This window comes from Saccopteryx bilineata, chromosome 6 (assembly GCF_036850765.1).
Source record: "Saccopteryx bilineata isolate mSacBil1 chromosome 6, mSacBil1_pri_phased_curated, whole genome shotgun sequence".
Classification (NCBI taxonomy): Eukaryota; Metazoa; Chordata; class Mammalia; order Chiroptera; family Emballonuridae; genus Saccopteryx; species Saccopteryx bilineata.
The window spans coordinates 160,538,730-160,552,323 of NC_089495.1; the positions used below are offsets into that span (position 1 = coordinate 160,538,730).

The 13,594-nt window shown below is 49.2% G+C and overlaps 1 long non-coding RNA gene across 1 annotated transcript in view; it reads right to left on the minus strand.

Moving 5' to 3' along the window:
• LOC136308586 (uncharacterized) overlaps positions 1–3,627 on the minus strand; it is a 152,171-nt gene extending 148,544 nt beyond the window's left edge. The window contains exon 1 of the long non-coding RNA XR_010726130.1: positions 3,025–3,627. This is a non-coding gene — a long non-coding RNA (uncharacterized lncRNA). The remainder of the gene's footprint in view (positions 1–3,024) is intronic.
• Positions 3,628–13,594: the final 9,967 nt, after the last annotated feature.

Consider the following 13,594-nt stretch of genomic DNA (forward strand, 5'->3'; position numbering starts at 1 on the left):
CGGAATACATGTCGGGACAGATCGGATTGTAACCCAGTTTTTATTGAAAGACTCTTCCCAGTGAAGGTTTGTAGAGAAGGAAGGAGGAAGGGACACAGAGATGCTCCTCCCACTCAGGGTCAAGGCTCCGCTCCCCTCCCCTCTGAGCCTGGAAGGTCTCATTGCTCTGCTAGCCATAGATGCGGAGGAGGGGCGAGTTTACCTGGGGAAGAGGTGTGGGGGCTTCTCAATTGTACTCCTCCAGAATAAATCCCAGGCTCTCCTGTACAGGTCAGCGCCTGGAGTCAACAATATTGTACTGTATACTCAAACATTGGCTGAGAGGGTAGATCTCTTATTAAGTGTTCTAATCACACACACGAAAATAATAATAAGGTGGGCAGGAAAAAACTTTTAAAGGCAATGAGTAGGTGTATGCCATAGATTGCAGAGTTTCATGGTGTATACTTATCATGAAACTCATCAAGTTGTATACATTAACTATGTTCAGCTTTTTGTGTGTCATACCTCAGTAAAGAGGTTTAATAAAAAGAGGCCCTGGCCAGGCAGCTCAGTTGGTTAGTGTCATACCAATGCACCAAGGTTGTGGGTTACAGGTTCTGTCCCCAGTCAGGGCACACACAAGAAACAACAAAGGTATGCATAGAGAACTGGAACAAGTAGATCTCTCTGGATCTCTCTCTTTCTCTTCCCTGTCTCTAAAATCAATAATATCCTTTTAAAAAAAGGAAAGACGGTCTGCTGAAACCCTCTGAACTCCCACTTTTGTACAAAATAGCATGTTCTGCAATGCAGGATCCTGAATCACAAATCATTAGCAGGACAAATGAAGAAAACTGAGTAAGGCCTGGAGCTTGATTAGCAGTCAATGTTCACCCCCTGGGCTTGGGCACAGGGCTTCGGCTCTGTAAAATGTCAACATTTAGGGAGGCTGGGTGAAGGGGATAGGGGAAACCCATGTGCTATTAAGGCAACTGTCCTGTAAATTCAGATGTATATCAAAATCAAAAGTTAATTTTTTTAAATAATGACAATATTGTTAATCCAGCTGCCTAGTAAATTTTAACCCATGGAATCGCTAACATAATTTACATCTTAGTCCTGAAGGCAAATTTTACCTATCTCATACCAATGCTGATCAACTCTTAGATGCAGGAAAAAAACAAAACAAAAAAGCCACAGTATTCTGGCTCCCAGACATAGGTCATCTGATGGGTAGGTGGAGCGCTCTTCCAGAAAGCCCACCTCAGAAATGTGCGCCAAGAATGACATTCCTCTGACTTGAGCCATGACTCAGATTTAAAGCAAAGATAGTGATTTCTAGGAATCTTCCAAAGGTAATGATCCCAAATGTGGACAAATTCACGTGTACAAAAGATGCTCATGAATGCATCTCTTCTAAGGGTAAAACTTTGAAAACACCTTAGTGTTCAACAATGGGGAATTGTTGGAGCAAGTTATGATTCAATGCCTGGTGCAGAATGCAGTTATTACAAAGGGAACCATCCAAATAATATTGGGTGAGGAAGGAGCAGGAAACAACGTTGTACATATTGCAGGCTTTCAGCGGGGAGGAAATAATTGCCAGCATCACTGTGGGAATTGAGTAGTTTTTCCTGATTTTTGCACTTTTTTGTAGTTTTCTATAAAAGAGAGGAAGACCAGGATTGCCTTTAAAATCAGACAGGGTGCCTAGCTGGAGCAGCAGGTCCTCTCAGTAGGACAGTTTCAAAGGGGCCTGGCCTGAGGGTGGGTGGGGACAGCCACCAGGAACATTGCTTTGCCAGCTGGGCAGTTCCAGGGACCCGGTATGGCCAGAGGCACAGCTCCTGGGGGAGCGGGCAGCAGCACACATTCACCTTTTTCCTTCCTACGGTGCCAGGCCCTCCCCTCTCCCCCAGGCAGGTGCGAACTGGAGGAAACAGTACCCTGAGCACAGATCAAGGGAAACCCTTGGCAGCTGCCAGAAGTTTTCTATGCAGGAGGGACTTCTGGGCTGGAAATGGCCCATCACAGACAGGCTGCCAGTAGGGGTGCGGGGAGGGGAGGGAATCCCACATCTGGGAAAGCATCTCCAGGAAACCATCCTCAAGGGGGAGGGAGGCCCTGGGGTTGAGGACAAGCGCCCAAGTGGGAGAAGGCAAAAGAGGACCCCGGTTTATCTGCATATCACAGAGGACCGGGGGAGAGCGGACTGGCTCCCTCATTCATTCAAGGAACATCTATTTCGCGCCTATTCAGTGACAGGCACCGTGCTGCCCAAAACAGCGTGGACACAAAAGGCCGAGGAAAGCAGAGACCATGGATACAAGAACGGTTTGCTTTCAGTTCAGGACTCAAGACGAAGCCCCCTCTCCGTGCTGGCCAGGAAGCCTCTTCCAATGACAACTTAGGTGGAGGTTGTGCGGATGGGGACGGCGGGGAGGAGTACGCACTAGACCGAATTCCTGCCACCTTCTATCCATTCCGAAACCTGCCCACACCTTCTTCCCAGTGTCTGCCTGACTGGTGATGCAGTCCTTGCAGTAAAGCCGACCAGGGACATCCAGAAAGACATCTGTCCTTCATGCCCAGCGGTGAGAGAGGCTCGGCTAGGTCTTTTCCGCAAGCGCTGCGCCCCAGTCGCCTTCTGAGTCGCCAGTGGCCAGACGCCAGAAGCTTACCGAAGCGGCTCCGCTCCCTAAGTAACGGGCTCCGGAGGGCGACAGGGCGCAAAGGTAAGTGCACGGGCCGCGCAGTCTTTCTCCTCAGACTGAGCTCGGTCCCGCGGGGCAGCCAGGAGCTTAGCGGCGCTGGGGGTTGCTGGGCGAAAACCGAGAACACCTGAGATGGGCGCTGACCACCGAGACCTGGGCGATCAGCTCTGTATGGAGACAGAGGGATGGCTAAAATGTCCTCTGAGAAGAGATCAAATACAAGAAGAAAAACTTCAACCCAGAACCCCGAGACCTTCAGAAAGCGACGCAAGGTAGTGGGGGTAGGGAATCAAATTAAACCCTTCCCCCGAAATGCAGGAAAACTTACCTCCAAGTAAGCGCCCCGAGTGTTAGATAGAATGAATCAATCCACGGATGGACACGAGGTCTTGAGCCCGGCTGATACGCACCAAGTAATCCACGTTAGGGGTCCAAAGCACCCACCCCATTACCCATTTCCCATCCAAGGTCTAAGAGCTGGTGGCCGGCCCCTGCGCTCGGGTCCCGCGGAGATCGCGGCGAGTTCAGGGGCTGGGGTTTCCAAGGGCCGCATTCCCGGGCCCGGGGGCGGACGCATGATTCCAGCGGGTGCCGGGCGTCCCGCGGACCCCGGCGAGGGTATCCCGCCCCCTCGCTCTGGGAAAGCATTCAGCCCAGACGCAGCTCCTTGCCTTCCTTGGCTGCGCGCATCGCTAGCACCAGCCTAGATTCCCGCCGGAACCCCTCTGCCAAGCCCAGGAAAGCTTCAAGGGCAAATCCGCTCTCCGCCACGAGTTTGCAGGTCTGCAGAGTCCAGGGAGCGTAGAGTGGGTGCCCACGGGATTAAAAGAAGCTCGGGGGTGGGCGAGTGCGGAGCGGCGGGTGCCAGCTGTGGTGGCTGCTTCCTGCGGGTTCCATTGGCTCACTGTGCGCCCGAACCACCTCCGCGTTCCGTCCCGGGCCTGGCCATTCGGCCCTTTATATACCCGCCTGTCCCAAGGAGGGGCGGCCTGGGGCGGGGCGGGGAGGAGAGCCGGGAGGGGCGTTAAGACGCCGAACTGCTTCCTGGGAGCTGTAGTTCTGTTTTCCTAGGCACAAATGCAGAGCAGTTGTTAGAAGGTTAGGGTCCACGCGGAACAGCCATCCTCCCTTGCGCCCCTCCTTCCTAGATAAGGCTGGGATTCCAGCCTCACTGTCAACTCCGTTAAGTCTAGGCTGGTCTTAGTGGCATAAGGTGGGTCACATCAAATCCCTAAATGCCTCCTAGGATGGCAAACCTTCTAGTTCGGGAGTCAGACAAACCCAGCTCGGTTGCAGTCCCTGCCTGCCATTAACTGGCTGTGTGGCCTTCATGGAGGAGTTACCACGGATCCCTCAGATTCTTCATCTGACGCAGAGGATAGTGGTGTCTGCTTCCACAGAATTTTAGCGAGACCACGGTCATCGTTGACCCATGCAAGATGGCCTGATCTCCCCACTTCTGATAGGAACAACTGATTTCCTTATACTTGTTCCCTACACTTGTTGGCCAAACAAACTGGATCTGAAGGCTCCACTTCCACAAACCAATCGCCACTCCGAAACCCTCCTGGATTAAAGTTCTAGAGCTTGCCACTGCCCTTCTGCAGGCTTCAATTTCTGCAGCTGCCTCCTCTTTTATTCAGCGCTTGAGCACCTGTGCACATTGGGTGTGTGAAGGAGCTCATAAGGACTGAGAGGAAGGAGGGGCATTGTGATAAATGGGTGGACATGAGAATGTATGGACCAGGGGCACCTAATCCTGCCTGGGACATCAGCCAAAGAGGCCAGTGGACAGGTGTCTGAGCTGGGTCTGGAGTGGGTAGAGTTGTCCAAACTAAAAGACAACAACAAAGGAAGAGAGAGAGCTGTCTGTATGGAGGAAACGCTGAGGCTATAAAAGAGAGGGGACATGCTGAAGAAGAGGGCAGGGGCTTAGTTTTCTAGGGCACCTGTCCAAACTAGGTGGCTTAGAACACTGGAGTGTATTGTCTAACAGCCTTGGAGAATATCTATAGATATGTGTATAGACATGGGTTACAATACATACATGTATCTATCTCCCTGTTCTCTCTGCAGAGAGGATCTATTGAATAGAAGCAATAACACACCAGGAGCAATGAGCACTAGATCCATGTTTGCTTCTAATACTGTTGTCCACTAAAAGGAAATAGGGCTCCTTAGAGAAATGGCTGATTCTAGGACTGGGGTAGAAAACACATGAGCCTGGAGCATCCTGTAGAGCCAGACAGTAAGAATATGTGAAAACACGTGCACACACACTCACACACACTCACCGTGGGGCAGTTGTTAGGTTTGCGCACTGGTATGCCGGCTGCAAGCGCTTTGCTTGATTAGTGCGTGAGCACGTGTGCATAGCCTATGTAAGGCTCTGGGTGCTTGCACTCAAGGGACTGTGGATGGCGGGTTGTGGATTGCCTGCTCGTCACTGTGAGGGGCCATTTTTTGCTGTTTGCTTTGCCTGAGAAGAGGTTTTCCTCTGCCTGTTTGTTCATCCGCCACTGTGAGACTTTATTAAATGGTAATGGCCTAACATTTTCTAGCTCCGCAATTTCTCTACCATCTGCCGAAATCCAATGTGGCCCTGCCTGGCTTCAGCCACCAGCATTATACTCACATACCCACTCACGCACACACAACGGGCTATGTCAGAGGGACACAGAGACCACCTGAAAATGGCCAAAGCTGGGGAACTACCTGAGCAAAAAAATGAGTGCAGCAGCATTGGATTATAACCCAAAGTACAGAATAAATACTCATGAGTCCATAATGATATCATTAGGTAATTTATATTTTTACAAAAGTATATGAGGGAAAATAAATCAAAGCTAGGAGCAATTAAGCAACGTGATTAAGGTACAGAGCAAACAGCAACGCCAGGGCTCAAACCCAGAGTCCGCTCTCAGCAGCGTCTCCACCCTGCTCCACAATTCCACACAGCATATCTGTAGATTTCCTGGGAGCAGATGCTGAGTCTTTCTGCACTGACCCCTGCTGCACCGGGCTCGTTCCAGGAGGAGTAGGTGCTCAACATGAGCTGGCAAGAGATTGTGGATAAGCAGGTGGAGAGCACCCCATGCATCCCCCGTCCTCTTGTCCGTCTTCCTGCCTCCTGCCTGCCCAGCCTATAGTCTTTCATCACCTATTCTACACTCCCCCTGCTAAGAGGAGATGTCTCCAAAGAGCCTGTGACGGTGACAAACAAGGTGCTGGATGTAAAAGGGCTGGAGTGCAGCAGAGAGGGGCCAGTGTGATGCTGGGATCTGGCTTGGGACACAAGTGCTCAGAACCAGATAACCTGTCTCCATCAATTCACATACATAAGCCGTGGGAGAGGGGCACTGGATTGTAGGCCATGCCTTTGGGAGAGTCTAAGTTTCCACTGTTCCCCCTGTTAAAATGGAAAACCTATGTAGGAGAAGGTCCATTTCGAGGCACTAAAACATCAGGTTAGGTGTGAGCCCGAATAGATCCTGGGTTCAAAGCCCAGCTCTGTTACTTTCTAGTGGAGTGACTTAGGCAAGGTACTAACAAGTCTGTGTCTCAGTGTCATCATCTGTAGAATGGGGATAATTCATAAGGCACAAGTGTGTTAATTCCTGGGAAACATTTGGGATGGTGCCTGGCCCAGAGCAAGAACTCAGTAAATATTGGCTGCACCTAGACAATAATAAGACCACCAGGAAGCTTCACTTACATAGTAGACATGAAAGAGGTCCCTAAATCACAATATAAGTGTGAGATAAGGAGTTATTATTATAATTATTGTTGTTGTTATCATCATTGTTCCCACAACATGCAAATCCTGAAGAGGATACAAGAGATAAATAAAACATAGTCCCAGCCCTTGAAAAGTTTACTACTGGGAACTGCACTGTCTCATACAGTAGCCAGGAGTTTAATTTTAACTAAAAGCAAATAAACTTTAAAGTTCAATTCTTCAGTTGCCCTGGCCACATTTTCGGTTCTCAGTCACAGCGGGGGTCTGGTGGCTGACGTTTGGACAGTGCAGGTACAGGACATCCTGTCACTTCAGAGTCCCACTGGAGCTTGTTTCAAAGTGCAGAGCCCCGGGCTGCACCCCGAGCATCAGCGTCTGCATGTTCTCATGCACATTTTTTTTTAAGTTTTTAATTTTGCAAGTGGTCTTAAGTATGTACATAATCCTGCTTTAAAAAAAAAGAAATCCAAACCTCTTGGGCAAAATGTTTGTTTTAAACAAATGCCCCATTCTGCAACGTTCTTTTTCCTATTAGCAATATGTTTTGAAGAATTTTCACAAATCGAGAAGTTCCAGGGAGATACAGTAGTCGCCCCTTATCGATGGGGGATGCATCCGAGACCCCCAGTAGATTTCTGAAACTTCAGATAGTACAGAACCCTGTATAGAACATGTTTTTCCTACCCATACACACCAACGATAAAGTTTAATTCATAAATTGGGCACAGTGAGAGATTAACAACAAAAAATAATAAAATAGAGTAATTAAAACAACATACTGTAATAAAAGTTATGTGACTGGCTTTGTTAAAGGATTCAGTAAAACAAGGATGACTTGAACACAAGCTTGTGATACCGCGACAGTCCATCTGATCACCTACATGGCTACTATGTGACTAACAGACAGGGAACATTCTACATCATAGAGACACTGGACAAAAGAGATGATTCACATCCCTGGAGTGACAGAGCAAAACGGAGCGAGATTTTATCACCGTGCTCAGAATGGCCAGCAATTAAAAACTGATGCATTGTTTATTTCTGGAATTTTCCATTTAATATTTTCAGACCACAGCTGACCGCAGGTAACTGAAACCAGGAAAAGAGAAATTGTGACTAAGAGCAGACTACAGGACAGCCTGCAGAAACGGACATGGAGGGAATGCACAAAGCCCCAGACCGGCCCGGTGCCCCACGGGTGACGCTCAGATCACAGCACGTGCATACTGACCAGTGGAAATATGCAGATGAACTTGGTGCTGATGTTCAAAGAGAAGTTTGCCCAGGGAAGAGCACATTTCAGAAGTGAGAAGGAATATCTATGAGCACTAGTTATAAAACTCAGGTTGCTGGGTTTCCTATGTTTGGTGCACAGACTGACTAAGAGACAGGCGAACCCAGACAGATTTGAGTGCCCCAGAACCACCAAGAAGTTTCAGATAGGGTCAGCCCCGCCATTAGATTTCTGGCACATTCCATACATATAATCATGTGAGGGCTCATTGGAGCCCAGATCTCTCTCTTTTTCACATCATAAGATTATTGTCTTCTTCTTCAATTCTCAATGATATAAAAAAATTTTTTTCATTGAGCACTTACTAATTGATGGGCTCTATGCCAACCATTTAAGCAGTTAATGCTTACAGTAAACCTAAAAGATATGATATAATATCCTCGCTGTCTCACAGATGAGATGCCTGAGACAGAGCAATGTGCCCACGGCCAAACAGCCCTGCCACCATCTTCCTCCCGCCATCCTCGGCCTCTGCGGCTTCTGGGACCTTGTGCATGCTTTCTTTCTTTCTTTTTATTTTTTTATTTTTTTTTTTTTGTTGATTGTTTTTAAAGAGAGAGGAAGAGGGAGGGAAAGACAGGAACATAGATCTGTTCCTCTGCGTGCTCTGACCAAGGATCAAACCGGCAACCTCTGCGTATCCAGACCTCACGCTCACTGACCGAGCTAGCCGGCCAGAGCTTGTGCATGCTCTCCCAGCTTCATCCCTCTGCGCTTCCTTTTGCTTTGGCAGCCAGGTCTCTGCCCCGCTGACCGACTGACCGTCTCTCCCTGCTCCCTCAACACGAGATACATCCCAGGCTTGGGTGGCTGTTGACTCATCTCCCCCCTTTGACATCTGCCCATCTCACACCCAATCCTGCCCACTGTGAGGCTGGCAAGACTCCGGGCCTGTCTCCAGCTAGGAAACATCCTGCCTACCTGCTAGATGCTTCCACATCCCACAACCTCGAGCTGTCTAAGAACCAGCGTCTTCACCGTGCACTGCTGGTGCCTCACCCAACATGCCCTAGCTGCCCAGCTCCCCGTCAGTCCAGGGAGCTGTTCTAGAAAGTGCCTGCTTCCTTTCTCAGCCAACTCTGGTTCCTGTTTGTGCTCCTTATGCACCTGGGGCTTGTTCATCTCTTTACAGGAGCATCTCAGGAGTGCCAGGGTTTAACTCCCCAAGGACAGCCTCCAAGCAATGAAGGAGGGGAGTCGTTGAATAAACCTCCCATCTCATCTTTTCCAGCCTTCAATTCAGCATCATATAAGGAGGCGGGGGGGGGGGGGGGGGGGGGCAGACACCAGATACCAGGTGCATATGGGCTGAGGGTGGGGGGCTCAGAGCTTGGGACTGGCAAGGGCTCCCTGGGGTTAACAGGAAGCCCTCCCAGGTTTTGCAAGAAGCTTTGTGATGCAAATATTCTCAAAAACCTAGGTTCAGGTAGGCCCAGGCATTCACCTGAGATGCCCTCTCTTCTCCCTTGGGTCCTTTCTGCCATTCCAGACAGCATGTCAGATGGGAGGGAGATGCAATTGATCAGGGCTGGGAAAATGCCTCAGCCTCACCCTGCTCCTGCCCACAGCCCCAGTAAGGAAGAGGCGCACAGGCGCGCCCCTTGGAACACTGAGGCTTTGTCTGCGGGAGGTTCTGAAATCAGCCTCCTCATTTTAGCTCATTGGGCATTGAATGTGCCGACTCTTCCTTCTCCTCACTGAAGAGTTGGGAGGGCAGGAGGAAAGTGGGGGCGAGGGGCGGGAAGGAAGCTTAGCAAGGCTGACATGCATAGCCAAGCCTGTCCCCCAACATCGGTGAGGTGGGCCCGTTAGTACCCTACCTCCCTTCCAGGTGAGCAGGTTGGCTTAGAGAGGCCGAAGAACTTGACCGAGGTCATGTGGCGGGTAGATGCCTGAACAGTCTTTGAACTCCAGTCATTCTGACTGTAACCTGTGGGTTTCCCCTTGACATTCCCTGCCTCTTGGCAGGCCAGACCTCAGGGCAACTGAAGGGGTGGGTCTCTACTGAAGAAATCACAGGTGCAAGGAAGGAACAGGCCCAGATTCAAATTCTGGGCCAGCCCTTAGCAGAGTCCAGGTTTCCTACAGGAAAGGAAGGGCTGGCCTCGTATCATAAGTCATCAGGCTTTTCCACGGGCTCCACAAAAAAAGGTCCAGGTGATGAAACAGAATAACAAACCATCCTTTTAGTTAATTCATTCAATTAAATATTTATTGAGAGGTTTCTAGGTGCCACGCCCAGCATAGGGAGAAATGACAAGAATATATCCTTGCAACCTAGAAGCAGAAGGCACATTCCAGAGGAATTGATTCAACACTTCGTTTCACAGATGTGGCAAGTGAGGCCCAGAGAGGGCAAGTGATTCACCCAAGGTTACACAGCAAGGCAGCTGCAACTTCCAAGTCCTAGGGAAGGGAACTGACCAGACAGTGGAGCCTCTGAGTAGCCCTGGTTCTCAGGAAAAGGTAGGAAATGTCATTTGGTCCAACCTAATAGTCATGTCCTAAATCAGTGGAGCCGGAGAGCCAAAGCTCCCTGATGTCCCAGGGAAAAGGAACCCGCCACTGACACTTCCCAGAAGCCAGCCTCCCTGCAGGAGATGCTCTGATGCAGACAAGGCCCAATTAGGAGCTAAACGTACATTTAGCACCTGAAGTTCTGATGCCGGGAAGCTGCACCTCCAAAGATCTTTGAGCTAATCTGGTATTTCACAGGTAAGATTTCCAACCAAAGAAAAGGAGGCTTGGTCTGACTACCCAGGAATAGGACCTGGTGGGTATCTCAGGGACTGCCCCTCTTACTTGGCAAATCACCACCTGACCTGTCCACCTGGCTGAGACCTCCCCTGAATAAGAAGTTTCTAGCAAAGAAGCACAGATGGTCACAGAAAGCAAGAAATGCCAGGGCTGGGCCTGGCTGGGTTGCTCAGTGGATAGAACATCATCCTGGTGCACCGAGCAGGTTTGATACCTGGTTAGGGCACATACAAGAAGCAACCAATGAATGCACAACTAAATGGAACAACTAAGTGGAACAATGAATTGATGCTTCTCTCTCTCCCTCTTTCTCTTTCTCTGTCTTTCAAATCAATGGAAAAATTTAAAAAAAGAAAGAAAGAAAGAAACATCAAGGCCATGGAGGTGGGCACAGGGCTATAGCATGGCAGAACATCAGGTGTCTGTCCAAGTGACGCCTGCCCTGCCCCCTTTGAGAGTCACTGTAAAACGCGACCCATAGAAGCATGTAATGCCCCAGAGAGCAAGTTTGCATAGGAGCCTTGATTTTCTCATTAATAAATCCCATAATTCCCCTGGAGAAATTCTGATTCAAGACACTAAACAAACCAGAAGGAAAATGACAGGGCAAATAATGTTCAGGCCACTCCTGATCAGTCTCTGCAGCGAGGTGGTCATAAACACCCCAAAGCCATGTGTATCCGCGGCTGTCAGTGAGAGCTCAGGGACTGGATACTCAGCTCTCACCTGAGAGAGTGTGTCTAGGAAAAGCAGCAAGCTGGACAGCATGGCCTGCTCTGCGCCCCAGATGCCCAGAAAGGTGGAGTCTGCATTAGAAAGATTGGGTGGGGAGAGAGAGGAAGGGACAGGATGACGTACCAGTGGGGCAGCCGCTTCTGCCTGGGACACCTTCCTGCCCCAGACCTTTGCACGCCTGGCTCACTCATGTCACTCAGTGCTCTGCCCAAATGACACCTCCTTTGAGGAGCCCTCTTTGACTACCCTGTCAAAGTCCTCTCCAACTTCACTATTGTCTTCTAACCCACCAGCCCACCGGCTGGAGGGGGTGGGGATTGACTACCCTGTCAAAGTCCTCTCCAACTTCACTACTGTCTTCTAACCCACCAGCCCACTGGCTGGAGGGGGTGGGGATTGACTATCTGTCAAAGTCCTCTCCAACTTCACTATTGTCTTCTAACCCACCAGCCCACTGGCTGGAGGGGGTGGGGATTGACTATCTGTCAAAGTCCTCTCCAACTTCACTACTGTCTTCTAACCCACCAGCCCACTGGCTGGAGGGGGTGGGGATTGACTATCTGTCAAAGTCCTCTCCAACTTCACTACTGTCTTCTAACCCACCAGCCCACTGGCTGGAGGGGGTGGGGATTGACTATCTGTCAAAGTCCTCTCCAACTTCACTATTGTCTTCTAACCCACCAGCCCACTGGCTGGAGGCGGTGGGGACACATCCTTGACTTATCATGTGTGGATGAGAAGGGACCTCCATCGCGTAACACTTCTGACCTCTTTCTCCACACCATCCTCAGGGCAAGTGGGCTGAAGGGTGGGTGAGATGGGTCCAGGTATTTCGAGTGGGAGCAGCTAATCCACTTAAGGAAACTGAGGATCTGAGATTGAGTCCCAGAAATGATAGCCCTGCTCTGAAGATTCAAATGTCCCCTCTGAGGTCTGTCGGGAGGACTAAACTGGAAAGGGAATGGAATTCTTAGGGGAGCCAACCTGGTTACAACCCAGCCAGCTCTGTTCATTATAAATCTAACGCTGGCACTCTACCTGTGTCATTCCTGTGTCCATCTCTCCATTGGTTTAAAATCAGGCAGGGGCCCTGGCCAGTTAATGCAGTTGGTTAGAACATCATCCCGGAACACCAAGGTCACAGGTTTGATCCCCAGAAGTGAGTACTGAATGCACAACCAAGTGAAACGATAAAGGAATGCTTCTTTCTCTCTCCCCTCCCCACTTCTATATCTCTAAAATCAATTAATAAAAAAAATTCAGTCAGGGACCACCTTAAACTCTTTCTACATATTCCTTTACTTCAGTCTCTTTCCCATTAGAATACATATGACCACCAGAGCCTGGTTTTGCTCACCTGTGTGTCTCTAGTCCCTAGAAGAGTACCGAGCACACAATAGGTGCTTATCAGACATTGACAGGGGAAATGGATAGCCATCATTAAGGGTCTATTATATGCTAGGCATGTGATGACCCTGACCCCCTCAGCACCCTCTGAGGCAATGTGATTGAACCTGTGTTTTTACAGATGAGGACACTGGCATTCAGAGTCAGGATGACCTCCCCACAGTCACACAGATGATAAGTAGCAGAGCCAGGCCCTGAAGGCAGGGAGAGGTCACATTCTGTGGTCTTACCCCTAAAAACCACATTGGAAATTCAACGCTGTCACAGCAGTGTAGTCGTTCCAAATGGAAAGAACAACTCTTTACTTTATTTGAAAAATTGACCTTTCACCTATCTATTTCCAAAAATTATTTAAGAAATAGAATATCTAACTGGACTATAACAAGCAAAGAGTTTGAATTAGTAAGTAAAAAATAAAAATAGGCCCTGGCCAGTTGGTTCAGTGGTAGAGCATTGGTCTAGTGTGTGGAAGTCCCAGGTTCAATTCCCAGTCAGGGCACACAGGAGAGCCGACCACCTTCTTCTCTACCTCTCCCCCTTGTCTGTCTGTCTGTCTGTCTCTCTCTCTCTCTCTTTCTCTTCTCCTCTGGCAGCCATGGCTTGATTGGTTCCAGTGCATCACTCCCAGGCACTGAGGATGGCTCCATTGAGCCTTCGCCTCAGGTGCTAAAAATACCTCAATTGCAAGCATGGCCCCAGATGGGCAGAGCATTGGCCTCAGATGGTGTTGCCTGGTGGATCCCTGTTGGGGTACATGCAGGAGTCTCTCTTTATCTCCCCTCCTTTCACTTGTAAAAAATAAATAAATAAATAAACAAACAAACAAACAAATAAATAAATAAAAATAGTTATAATAATAGTAAAAACCTCACACAAAGAAAACCATGGGACCAGATGGCTTCACAGATGAGCACTACCAAACATTTAAAGAATTAACACTAATCTTTCACAAACTCTTCCAAAAAA